The sequence below is a fragment of the Macaca thibetana genome, unplaced genomic scaffold (assembly GCF_024542745.1).
Source record: "Macaca thibetana thibetana isolate TM-01 unplaced genomic scaffold, ASM2454274v1 unplaced_scaffolds267, whole genome shotgun sequence".
NCBI classification, from domain to species: Eukaryota; Metazoa; Chordata; class Mammalia; order Primates; family Cercopithecidae; genus Macaca; species Macaca thibetana.
Genome location: NW_026089056.1, coordinates 1 through 11275, shown reverse-complemented (window position 1 = coordinate 11275; position 11275 = coordinate 1). Strand labels below are relative to the sequence as shown.

Genomic DNA, 11275 nt, shown 5'->3' with positions numbered 1-11275 from the left:
GGTGTCGTGTACTTGTGCCTTCAGGGCTTCCTTCAACCTGATCTCCTGTATACCAATTCCATTAGCTGATGGAGTGCTGCTGTGCACCCTCAACACTATGGATTGTAGGTCAGATAACACCCAATTAATGACGGGTAGCTCAGATCATATGGTCATTTGGTGGCCTGTAATGAATCATTCAGTCTCTACTAAGGCCTAGTTGCAAACCAAAAGCTTTTCTCAAAAGGAGAGTGGTTATCTGCAGAAGGTGGCAGGGCTTTGCTCATGGCTCTTAGTCCTGCCACTTTACCTTTTCTCCCCTAGCCTGCACCTAAAGTTATTCCCTGTGATTCACTCACAGGAGGCTGCCAAAGGCTCCACGTAGTTCTTTATCTGCCTCTGACAATTCAGTCTCTGTTGGATCTGCTGGATCATATCATCCAAGTGGCAGAGTAACTTGCACAGCATCCTGGACCTGATGCAGAGCCCTCTTATATTCTGGGCCTCACTCAAAACTAGCAGCTTTTCAGGTCAGTCAGTAAATGGGCTAGAGTAGCACACCCAAATGAGGAATATGCTGCCTCCAAAACCAAAGTGCAGTAAGTGTTGTGCCTGCTTTTTGGATGTAGGTAGAGCCAGATGCAACAAGTTATCCTTCACCTTAGAAGGACTATCTTAATGGCCCCCATTACTGGACCCCTAAGAAATTTCACTGTGGGGGTGGAGGAGGGCTCCTGATTTTTATCAGATGAATTTCCCATACTCTGAAACCCAAATTTATTTTTAATAAGTCTAGAGGAGTTACTTCTTCTTACTTACTAGATCCAGTCGGCATAATGTCATCCATGGAAGGGGTCAGCGCAGGGTCTTCTGGATGGGAAAGGTGATCAAGTTTCTTGCAGACTAGATTATAATATAGGGCTCGAGAACTGATGTATCCCTGCAGTAGGACAGTGCATGTGTATTACTGGTCTTGGCAGTTGAAAGTAACTGTTTCTTACGCTCTTTCGTAGTTGATCTCGGGGAAAAAACAGTTGCCCTATCAATAGCTGCATACCAGGTAACAGGAGAAGTCTTATTTGTTCAAGTAATAAAACCACATCTGGCACAGTGGCTGCAATTAAGGTCACAATCTAGTTAAATTTACAGTTATCAACCAACGTCTTTAAGATACATTTGTTTTCCACACTGATCAAATAAATGAGTTGAATGGGCATCTGGTGGGAATTGTTTTCCCTGCATATTTTAAACTTTTGATCATTGTACTAATCCCTGCACTCCCTCCAGAAATGTAGTATTGCATGTGGTTTACTATTTTTCTAAATAGAGACAGTTCTACTGCATTCCACTTATCCATTTTTGCCTTATGAGCCCTCACTCCTTAGGTCAAGGTCCTGGGGGAGTGGTCAAGATGGCCAACTAAAAGAACCTAGGGTGTGTGGCTCTCATGGAGAGGAACAAAGGAGCAAGTAAATGCAGTACCTTCAACTGAAACATCCAAGTACTTTCACTGGGATTAATCAAGGAAACAACTCAACCCATGGAGCTTTAGATACTCTAGGTTTCTAGCTTCCTGGCAAAGTAACTGCAACTCTGGCAAAGTGGGAGGTTAGACGCCCATAAATATCCATAGGAAACAGGCTGAATCCACAGGGCCAAACAGTAGTGTTCTGCAGGCCCCATTTCCACGTCGCTTCACAGGATAAGATCAATTGACTTGGAATTCCAGCCACTAGTTGCAGTGTTGCGCCTAACTGGGACAGAGTTCCCCAGGGAGGGGTGGGCCTCCAACTTTGTTGTTTGGGTGACCATGCCATTCCAGCCTTCAAGCTTCACAGTGTCCGAGGCAACCAGGGGTCAAAGTGGAGCCCCAACACACCATAGCTGCTCTACAAAAAACATGGCCAGAATATGTTTTAAAACAGGTCTCCAATGCTATTCCTCCTGACTGGGCAAAACTTCCCAACCAGGGTCTCCAGCACCTCCTACAGGTATGTTCGGACTGGCAACAGCCCTCTACTTCCCTAAGACACAGCTCTTAGAGGAAGGGGCAGACTGCCGTCTTTGCTGTTACATAACCTTCACTGGTGATACCTCCAGGTACTGGAAAATTTGAGGCAACGAGAAACTGGAGGAGGCCCCCAGCAAACTGCTGCAGCCCTACAGAAAAACGGCCAGACTGTTAAAAAAGAAAACAAAAGAAGAGAAAAACAGAACCCATTCAAAGTTCAGCAGCCTCAAAGACTGAAGGTAGATAAGCCCACAAAGGTAAAAAAGAATCAGCACAAAAATGCTGAAAACTAAAAAGCCAGCAAGGGTTCAGAACCAGGCTAAGGCTGAGACGGCTGAAACAACAGAAGTAGAATTCAGAATATGGATAGGAATAAAGTTCACTGTGCTAAAGAAGCACACTGTAATCCAATGCAAGGAAGCTAAAAATCATGATAAAACATTGCTGGAGTGAATGACAAAATAGCCAGTATAAAGAAGAATGTAAACAACATGATAGGGCTGAAAAACACACTACAGGAATTTCATAGTGTAGTCACCAGTATTAACAGCAGAATAGAGCAAATGGAGAAAAGAATCTCGGTGCTTGAAGACTGGCTTTCTGAAATAATACAGGAAGACAATAATAGAGAAAAAATAATGAAAAGTAATGAACAAAACCTCCCAGAAACATGGGATTATGTAAAGAAACTGAATCTACAAATGATTGGTGTACCTGAAAGAGATGCGGAGAATGGAACCAATTTGGAAAACATTTCAGGATATTATCCATGAAAACTTCCCCAACCTAGTTAGACAGGTGAACATTCAAATTCAGAAATGCAGAGGACCCCAGTAATTTATTCCATGAGAAGATCATCCCCAAGACATATAGTCATCAAATTCTCCAAGGTTGTAATGAAAGAAGCAAGTCTGCAAAGTAACCAGCTAACGTCATGATGACAGGATGAAATCCATACATATCAATACTAACTTTAAATGTAAATGCGCTAAATGCCCCATTTAAAAGACACAGAGTAGCCGGGCACGGTGGCTCAAGCCTGTACAGCAAGAGACGGGCGGAACAAGGTCAGGAGATCGAGACCATCCTGGCTAACACGGTGAAACCCCGTCTCTACTAAAAAATACAAAAAACTAGCCGGGCGAGGTGGCGGGCGCCTGTGGTCCCAGCTACTCCGGAGGCTGAGGCAGGAGAATGGCATAAACCCGGGAGGCGGAGCTTGCAGTGAGCTGAGATCCGGCCACTGCACTCCAGCCTGGGCGACAGAGCCAGACTCAGTCTCAAAAAAAAAAAAAAATAAAAAAATAAAAAAAAATAAAAATAAAAATAAAAGACACAGAGTGGCAAGCTGGATAAAGAACCAAGACCTATCAGTATGCAGTCTTCAATGCACCCATCTCACATGCAATAACACACATTGGGTCAAAATAAAGGAATGGAGGAAAATTTATCAAGCAAATGGAAAGCAGAAAAAAGCCAGAGTTGCAATCCTACTTCCTGACAAAACAGACTTTAAGCCAACAAAGATCTAAACAGACAAAGAAGGGAATTACATAATGGTAAAGGGTTCAGTTCAACATGGAGATCTAACTATCCTAAATATATATGCATCTAATACAGGAGCACACAGATTCATAAGGCACATTCTTAGAGACCTTCAAAGAGACGTAGAATCTCACACAATAATAATGGGAGACTTTAATTTCCCCACTGACAATATTAGACAGATAATCAAGAGAGAAAATTAACAAAGATATTCAGGATCTGAACTCAGCCCTGGATTAAGTGGAACTAATAGATGTCTATAGAACTCTCCACACCAAAACAACAGAATATACATTTTTCTCATTGCCACATGCCACTTACTCTAAAACCGATTACACAATTAAAACACTCCTCAGCAAATGCAAAAGAACTGAAATCATAACAAACAGTCCCTCAGACCACAGTGCAATCAAATTCAAAATCAAGAATAAGAAATTCACTCCAACCATACAATTGTATAAAAGTTGGATAACCTGTTCTTGAGTGACTTTTGGGTAAATAATGAAATTAGGGCAGAAATCAAGAAGTTCTTCGAAACTAATGAGAACAAAGATACAGTGTACCAGAATCTCTGGGAAACAGCTAAGGCAGTGTTGCAAGGGAAATTTATAGCCATAAATACCCACATCAAAAAGTTAGAAAGATCTCATGTCAACGACCTACAATCACAACTAAGGGAACTTGAGAACGAAGAGCAAACACATCCCAAAGCTAGCAGGGAACAAGAAATAACCAAAAACATTAACAAATTTTCTTCTGAAGGACACAGAGACATGAAAAATCATTCAAAAGATCAGTGAAGTCAGGAGGCTTTTAAAAAATAATAATAATAAAATACATAGACCACAAGCTAGACTAACAAAGAAGAAAAGAGAGAAAATTCAAATAAACACAATCAGAAACAATAAGAACATTACCACTGACCCCACAGAAATACAGGTAACCACCAGAAAATATTATGAACACCTCTATGCACGTAAACACAAAAATCTAGAAGACAAGGATCAATTCCTGGACACATACACCACCCCCACGATTGAACCAGGAAGAAATTGAATCCCTGAACAAATAATGAGTTCTGAACTTGAGTCAGTAATAAGCAGCCTACAAACCACCAAAAAACCCCAGGACCAGATGATTGACAGGTGAGTTCTATTAGATGTACAAAGAAGAGATGGTACCATTCTTACTGAAACTATTCTCAAAAAATGAGGAGGAGAAAGTCCTCCCTAACTCCTTCTATTAGGGCAGCATCATCCCGATACCAAAATGTGGCAGAGATACAACAACAACAGAAAAGAAAACTTCAGGCCAATATTCTTGATGAACACTGACACAAAAATCTTCAACACAACGCTGGCAAACCTAATCCAGCAGCACATCAGAAAGCTTATCCACCACAATCAAGTAGGCTTCATCCCCAGGATGCAAGGTTGGTTCAACATATGCAAACCAATAAATGGATTCATCACATAAACAGAACTAAAGGCAAAAACCACGTGATTATCTCAGTAGATGCAGAAAAAGCTTTTGAGAAAATTCAACATCTATTCTTGTTAAAAAAAAAAAAAAAACCTCTCAGATCACAAGGTCAGGAGTTCAAGACCATCCTGGCCAACATGGTGAAACCCAGTCTCTACTAAAAAAAAAATACAAAAAAAAAGCTGCATGTGATGGTGTGATGGTGGGTGCCTGTAATCCCAGCTACTCAGGAAGCTGAGGCAGGAAAATCGTTTGAACCCAGGAGGCAGAGGTTGCAGTGAGCCGAGAGCACACCACAGCACTCCAGCCCAGGTGACAGAGCGACACTCCGTCTCAAAAAAGCCTAAACAAAACAAAACAAAAACCACTAAGTAAACTAGGTATTGAAGGAACATACCTCAAAATAGTAAAAGCCATCTATGGCAAACCCACAGCCAACATCATACTGAATGGGCAAAAGCTTCCCCCTTGAAAGCTGAAACAAGACAAGGATGCCTTCTCTCACTACTCCTATTCAATGTAGTATTGGAAGTTCTGGCCAGGATAATCAGGCAGGTGAAATAAATAAATGATATTCATATAGAAGGAGAGGAAGTCAAACTATTCCTGTTTGCAGATGGCATGATTGGATATCTAGAAAAATCCATAGTCTCAGCCCAAAAACTTCTTAAGCTGATAAACAACATCAGCAAAGTCTCAGGACACAAAAAACAATGTGCAAAATTTCTAGCATTTCTACACACCAACAACAGGTAAGCTGAGAGCCAAATCAGTAATGAACTCCCATTCACAACTGCCACAAAAAGAATAAAATACGTAGGAATATAGCTAACTTGGGAGGTAAAAGATCTCTACAAGGGAAACTACAAACCGCTGTTCAAAGAAATCAGAGATAATGCGAACAAATGGAAAATTTTCCTATGCTTATGGATAGGAAAAATCAACATCGTGGAAATGGCCACACTGCCCAAAACAATGTATAGATTCAATGATATTCCTATCAAACTATCATTGACATTCTTCACAGAACTAGAAAAAATAATTTAAAAATTCACATGGAACTAAAAAAGAGCCTGAATAGCCAAGGCAATCCTAGGCAAGAGGACAAAGCTGTAGGTATTATGGTACCAGATTTCAACTATACTTCAGGTCTACAGTAACCAAAACAGCATGGTACTGGTACAAAAGCAGTCACATAAACAAATGGAACAGAATAGAGAACCCAGAAATAAGACCACATACCTACAACTGTTATCTTTGACAAACCTGACAAAAACATGAAACGGGAAAGAATTCCCTATTTATAAATGGTGCTGGGATAACTGGCTAGCCATATGCAGAAGATTTAAACTGAACCCCTTCCTTACACCATATACAGAAATCACCTCAACATGGATTAAAGACTTAAATGTAAAACCCAAAACTATAAAAACCCTGGAAGACAACCTAGGCAATACCACTCAGGACATAGGCATGGGCAATGATTTTATAACAAAGATGCCGAAAGCAAGTGCACCAAAGCAAAAATTGACAAATAGGATCTAATTAAACTAAAGAGCTTCTGCACAGCAAAAGAAATTATCAACAGAGTAAACAGACAGCCTACAGAATGAGGGGAAATTTTTTGCAAATTATGAATCCAACAAAGATCTAATATCTAGCATCTATAAGGAACTTAAACAAATTCATAAGAAAAAACAAACTAACTCCATTAAAAAGAGAGCAAACAGTATGAACAGACACTTCTGAAAAGAAGACATACATGCAGCCAACAAACATATGAAAAAAAGCTCAACATCACTCATCATTAGAGAAATGCAAATCAAAACCACAATGAGATACCATTTCACACCAGTCAGAATGGTGATTATTAAAAAGTCAAAAAATAACAGATGTTGGCAAGGTTGTGGAGAAAAAGGAACACTTATACACTTTTGGTGAGACTGTAAATTAGATCAGCCATTGTGCAGTGATTTCTCAAAGGCCTTAAGACAGAAGTACCATTATACCCAAAAGAATATAAATCATTCTATTGTAAAGACATAGACACATATGTTCATTGCAGCAACATTCACAATAGAAAAGACACGGAATCAACTTAAATGTCCATCAATGATAGACTGGATAAAGGCAATGTGATAGATACATACCATGTAATACTACGCAGCCAGTAAAAGGAACAAGATCATGTCCTTTGCAAAGACATGGATGGAGCTGGAAGCCATTATCCTTAGCAAACTAATGCAGGAACAGAAAACCAAATACTGCATGTTCTCACTTATAAGTGGAAGCTAAATAGCTAAATGTATCTGTCTAGTTGCCAAACTTTCCCTTGGTGTATATTTCTCGTGTTTTTCCATTGTGGCCAGAGAAGATATTTGATATGATTTCAGTTTTTGAAAATTTGTTGAGACTTGTTTTGTGGCTTAACATAGGCTCTCTCCTGGAAAATGTTCCATGTTCATGAAAAGAGTGTATATTCTGTAGTGTTAAATAAAGTGCTCTGTAAATATCTGTTATCTTTGTTTGGTCTAAAGTTCAGTTTAAATCCAATGTTTCTTTCTTGATTTTCTGTGTAGATGATCAGTCTCATGCTGAGGTTGGGATGTTGAAGTCTCCTCTCTAACTGTATTGCAGTCTATCTCTCTTGTTAGATGTAGTAATTTTACAGGATGCTCTTTGTTAGAAAAGGAAATGATTTCGGGGCTGCATTTCATTTTAAAAAACCTTACAGAGGACTTCCATACCCTCACTATCTGCCGAAATAATTTCTTCTCAACTCCTATATCACTGCCAGACTCTGAGCCAGAAAGAGGTGACACAGAGGCTGGGACTGTGCAGAATGTATTTTAGTAGAAGTGGTTGAATGGGAGTAGTGATGTCCAGTTTCCAGGTGCAGCAGTGACATCTCTCCTGGCCTCGGGGTCCAGTGTCCAGCACCAGGTGTCAGAGGTGTGAGCAGTGGCGTCTGTGCTCAGCAGCAGGGGCAGTTGTTCCTAGGAGGGACCTGATCCAGGGTGGGCTGTGGATTCTGTTCCTGGATGTGTAGTTTCCATGCTGGTTCTGTGGCCTTCCCTGTAAGGTCAGCCAAGAGAAAGGATGAGAAGGAAACCCAAGGTCAGACGAGGAAGTTTGTTAACCTGCCGGCTGCTCCACCACAGACAGAGGAGGCAGCACCAAGCTTACAGAATGAGGGGTTTATATTGAGGAGGGGAGTGTGAGGGAGGTCTTTGGTATGGCCACCTCCTGGGGTTGTTTGCTGGTTAATTTTGCCATATATCACTTTGTGACATTTATTACGTTTATTACAGGAGGGTTTAGGTACAGTTTATTTATGCTTCGCACGACCTCCCCCTGTGCAGTCTGGATGGTTTGTATTTAGGGTTTGCTTATTGCAGGAAAGTGTGATAAGTGAAGTCTGCTGGCTTCACCGCTGCACCTAGTATAAGGGCTTAGAAATGTAAAGAGCCTTGGGGGAAGGAGAAGAGTCACAGAGCATTAGGGGGAGGGGTGGGCAGCTCAGAGAGGTTTTAGGGCAGGGTCCGCAGTACCAAGAAGCTTTTTGGGGCAGTTTGTCCCTAACATTCCCCACAATAAAATTAGCCCCCAATACCACGTATACTACTTCATGTGTAAATTAGAGAACTGGTTTCCATAGTTTGCTCCAAGAAGTGAGTGAGAAATGAGTCTGTGGACGAGTGTCAGAGAGCGGCATTCAGGGGTGTTCTTTGTGCGAGAGCCACATCCTGAATTGTGTACCTGGCCTCTACCCCATGGTGGAGAGAACAACAGGGAATATCACATCTCATAACTGATGATACATATCCTCCCTTTTCTTTTGCAAGAAAAATCCTCTTTTAAACAAGGTTTGAAAACCCACCCCACCCATCCACCCTGGCCACTCTCTGATCTCTGGTCTCAGTGGTTCCCAATGTGGCTGAGCAACAGGATTGTTGGCGGGGGCTTAGAAAATACACAGGCCGTTTCCCAGAATGTCTGTCTCAGAGTATTACGCACAAGACCAAGGAATCACTTATATAACAAGGGTTATAGGTGAGACTGATGCTCAGGCATGTGGTGTTATGCCCAGACCGTTTATTCCCCGAAGAAGACCACCAGAGTCCAGAGTCAAAGCTAAGCAGCAAGGATCTTTATTACAGGTTCGAACCTGGAGCTCTCACTTGCTCGTGAAACGAGACGGGCAGGAGAGCTCCCCCACTGAGCTCCGAACAATGTTATATAGTCTAAGGAAAGTAGGCATAGAATCATTATACAAATTAGAGGTATGATTGGCTGGAGTTTGAACAAAGCGATTTGGCAAACTATGATTGGTTCCCGCCATTTCTGATATTTCAGTACAACCCTTGAGGCGGAAGAGCAGTTTTACACAAAGGCAGTTAATTATATTGCGTCAGGTTGCACAACCAGTTTATGGCTATCTTGCTTAAACACACCTTGTGACCTGGCTATCTTACTTAAACATTCCTTGTGACCTGGCCTCAGAAAGAAAAACATGTACTTACAGAACTTACGAAACCTCTGGTACGTGCAGAGATTAGAAAGCAGAACAAAGAGTTTAGCAACATCGGGGGGGAAAGGGAGGGTACGCATTTTTGTATCTTTGTGTCCTTTCAGTGGGATCCTGGTGTTCTTGATCTGGAGACCAGCAACATGAGCTCCAGCCTTGTCATAAATCAAGAATCTCTTGCTCGACTCCAGACTTCCTGGATCTCAGCACCACGTCCAGGTGATCCCTGTGGACATGAGCATTCCTTATCTAAGTGTTCTCTAGACTTGGGGTCAGAACTGTGCAGTCTGCTCTGGATGTAGTCTGCTCCGATCCCTTAGAACTGGAGGTCCAGGATTCAGTCCATGACCTCAGTCTTTTCCACAGTGAACCACTCCCTTGGTGCTTCATCCATGCTTGAGATTTTAAGTATCGTTTATATGGTGTGACCTACTAAATCTATTTCTCCAGCCCAATCTATTTCTCCTTTCCCCTAAAGTCTGGAGTTGTCTGTCCAAATTCCACCCCTGCTCCCCCACCTGCATTCCTAGTAGACATCTCCTCTACTGAGTGCCTGTGATGCCCCCTCCTCAGTATGCTCCTGCCAGAGTCTCCCCATCTCCACTGACAGCAGCTCCATCCTTCTACTCACTCATTTTACAACTATGGGTGTCCTTGGCTCATCTTTCTCACACCACGGATACAATCCATTGGCAAATGCTGTGAGTTCATCTTCAAATGCATCCAGGATACCTTCATGTCCCACTATTTCCCCTGCTCACACCCCAGTCAAGGTCACCTACATCTCCAGCCTGGAATACTCTACTCGCTTCCTACTGTTTTCCCTTCAGCCTCCCTTGTCCCTCGCCTCTCAATTCCGTTCTCAGAACAGCATTCAGAGATCCTTTTAAAAGAGAAGTCATATCATGTCCCGCTTCTGCTCAAAACTGTCATCTACCTCTCCATATCACTCAGAGCAGAGGTCAGATGCTTCCCCACTCCCTCCTGGCCCACCTGCTCTGACCACACCTCTGACCTCATCACAGTTTCTCTCTGTCCGGCCCTCCTGGCCTCCTTGCTCTTCTGGGAACACAGACACCTTCCTGCCCCAGTACATTAGAACCGGAGGATCCTCTGCCTGGAAAGAACTTCCGCAGACATCCTCGTGGACAACTCATGTCCCTCAAATCTTTCCTCAAAGGTCACCTTTGCAACAAGGCACACAAAGACCACCCAGCACAACAGCCACCTTCCCTGTCCCCACTGCCCACACCCTGGATCACATGCCTCACAGCACTTACCACCTTCTAGCACTTTCTTTCCTTGCTCTGGTTATCAGGTATCTATCATCTGCATCTTCCCACTGGAACACATGCTCCACAAGGTCAGAGATTTTTCTCATTTTACTTCAGTGATGTTCCCCAGATGCAGAACCACTCTGTCCTATGTCTGACAGAAAACAAAGGTCAGTTGAATGAATGATCACTGTAGAGCACCTCCCTATTCTAAAGGCAATAGCTTTATTATTAACATAGCCTCAGGCCAAATGCTATTTTGTGGTAGCTACAGCACAAGGTCCCCTCACACTGACACTGAGGCTGCCTGTGCTTTTCTCAGCGGTGCTGCTTGTGTGTCCTCCCTCCCCCATCCCTCCTCCCACACGAACCCCCTCTCCCCACCTGCACACTGCAGCACACAATCAGGTTTCTCTCTTCAGGAAAGAACAGTCCTTGATGATGGGTCCAATTTCA

At 42.5% G+C, this 11275-nt stretch overlaps 1 long non-coding RNA gene across 1 annotated transcript; it reads right to left on the bottom strand.

Moving 5' to 3' along the window:
- Positions 1–6141: 6141 nt before the first annotated feature.
- LOC126947417 (uncharacterized) lies at positions 6142–11275 on the bottom strand. The gene is made up of 3 exons (XR_007723067.1): positions 11204–11275; positions 10826–10973; positions 6142–9771 (listed from the first exon to the last, which is right to left on the bottom strand). It is a non-coding gene; the product is annotated as an uncharacterized LOC126947417 (long non-coding RNA).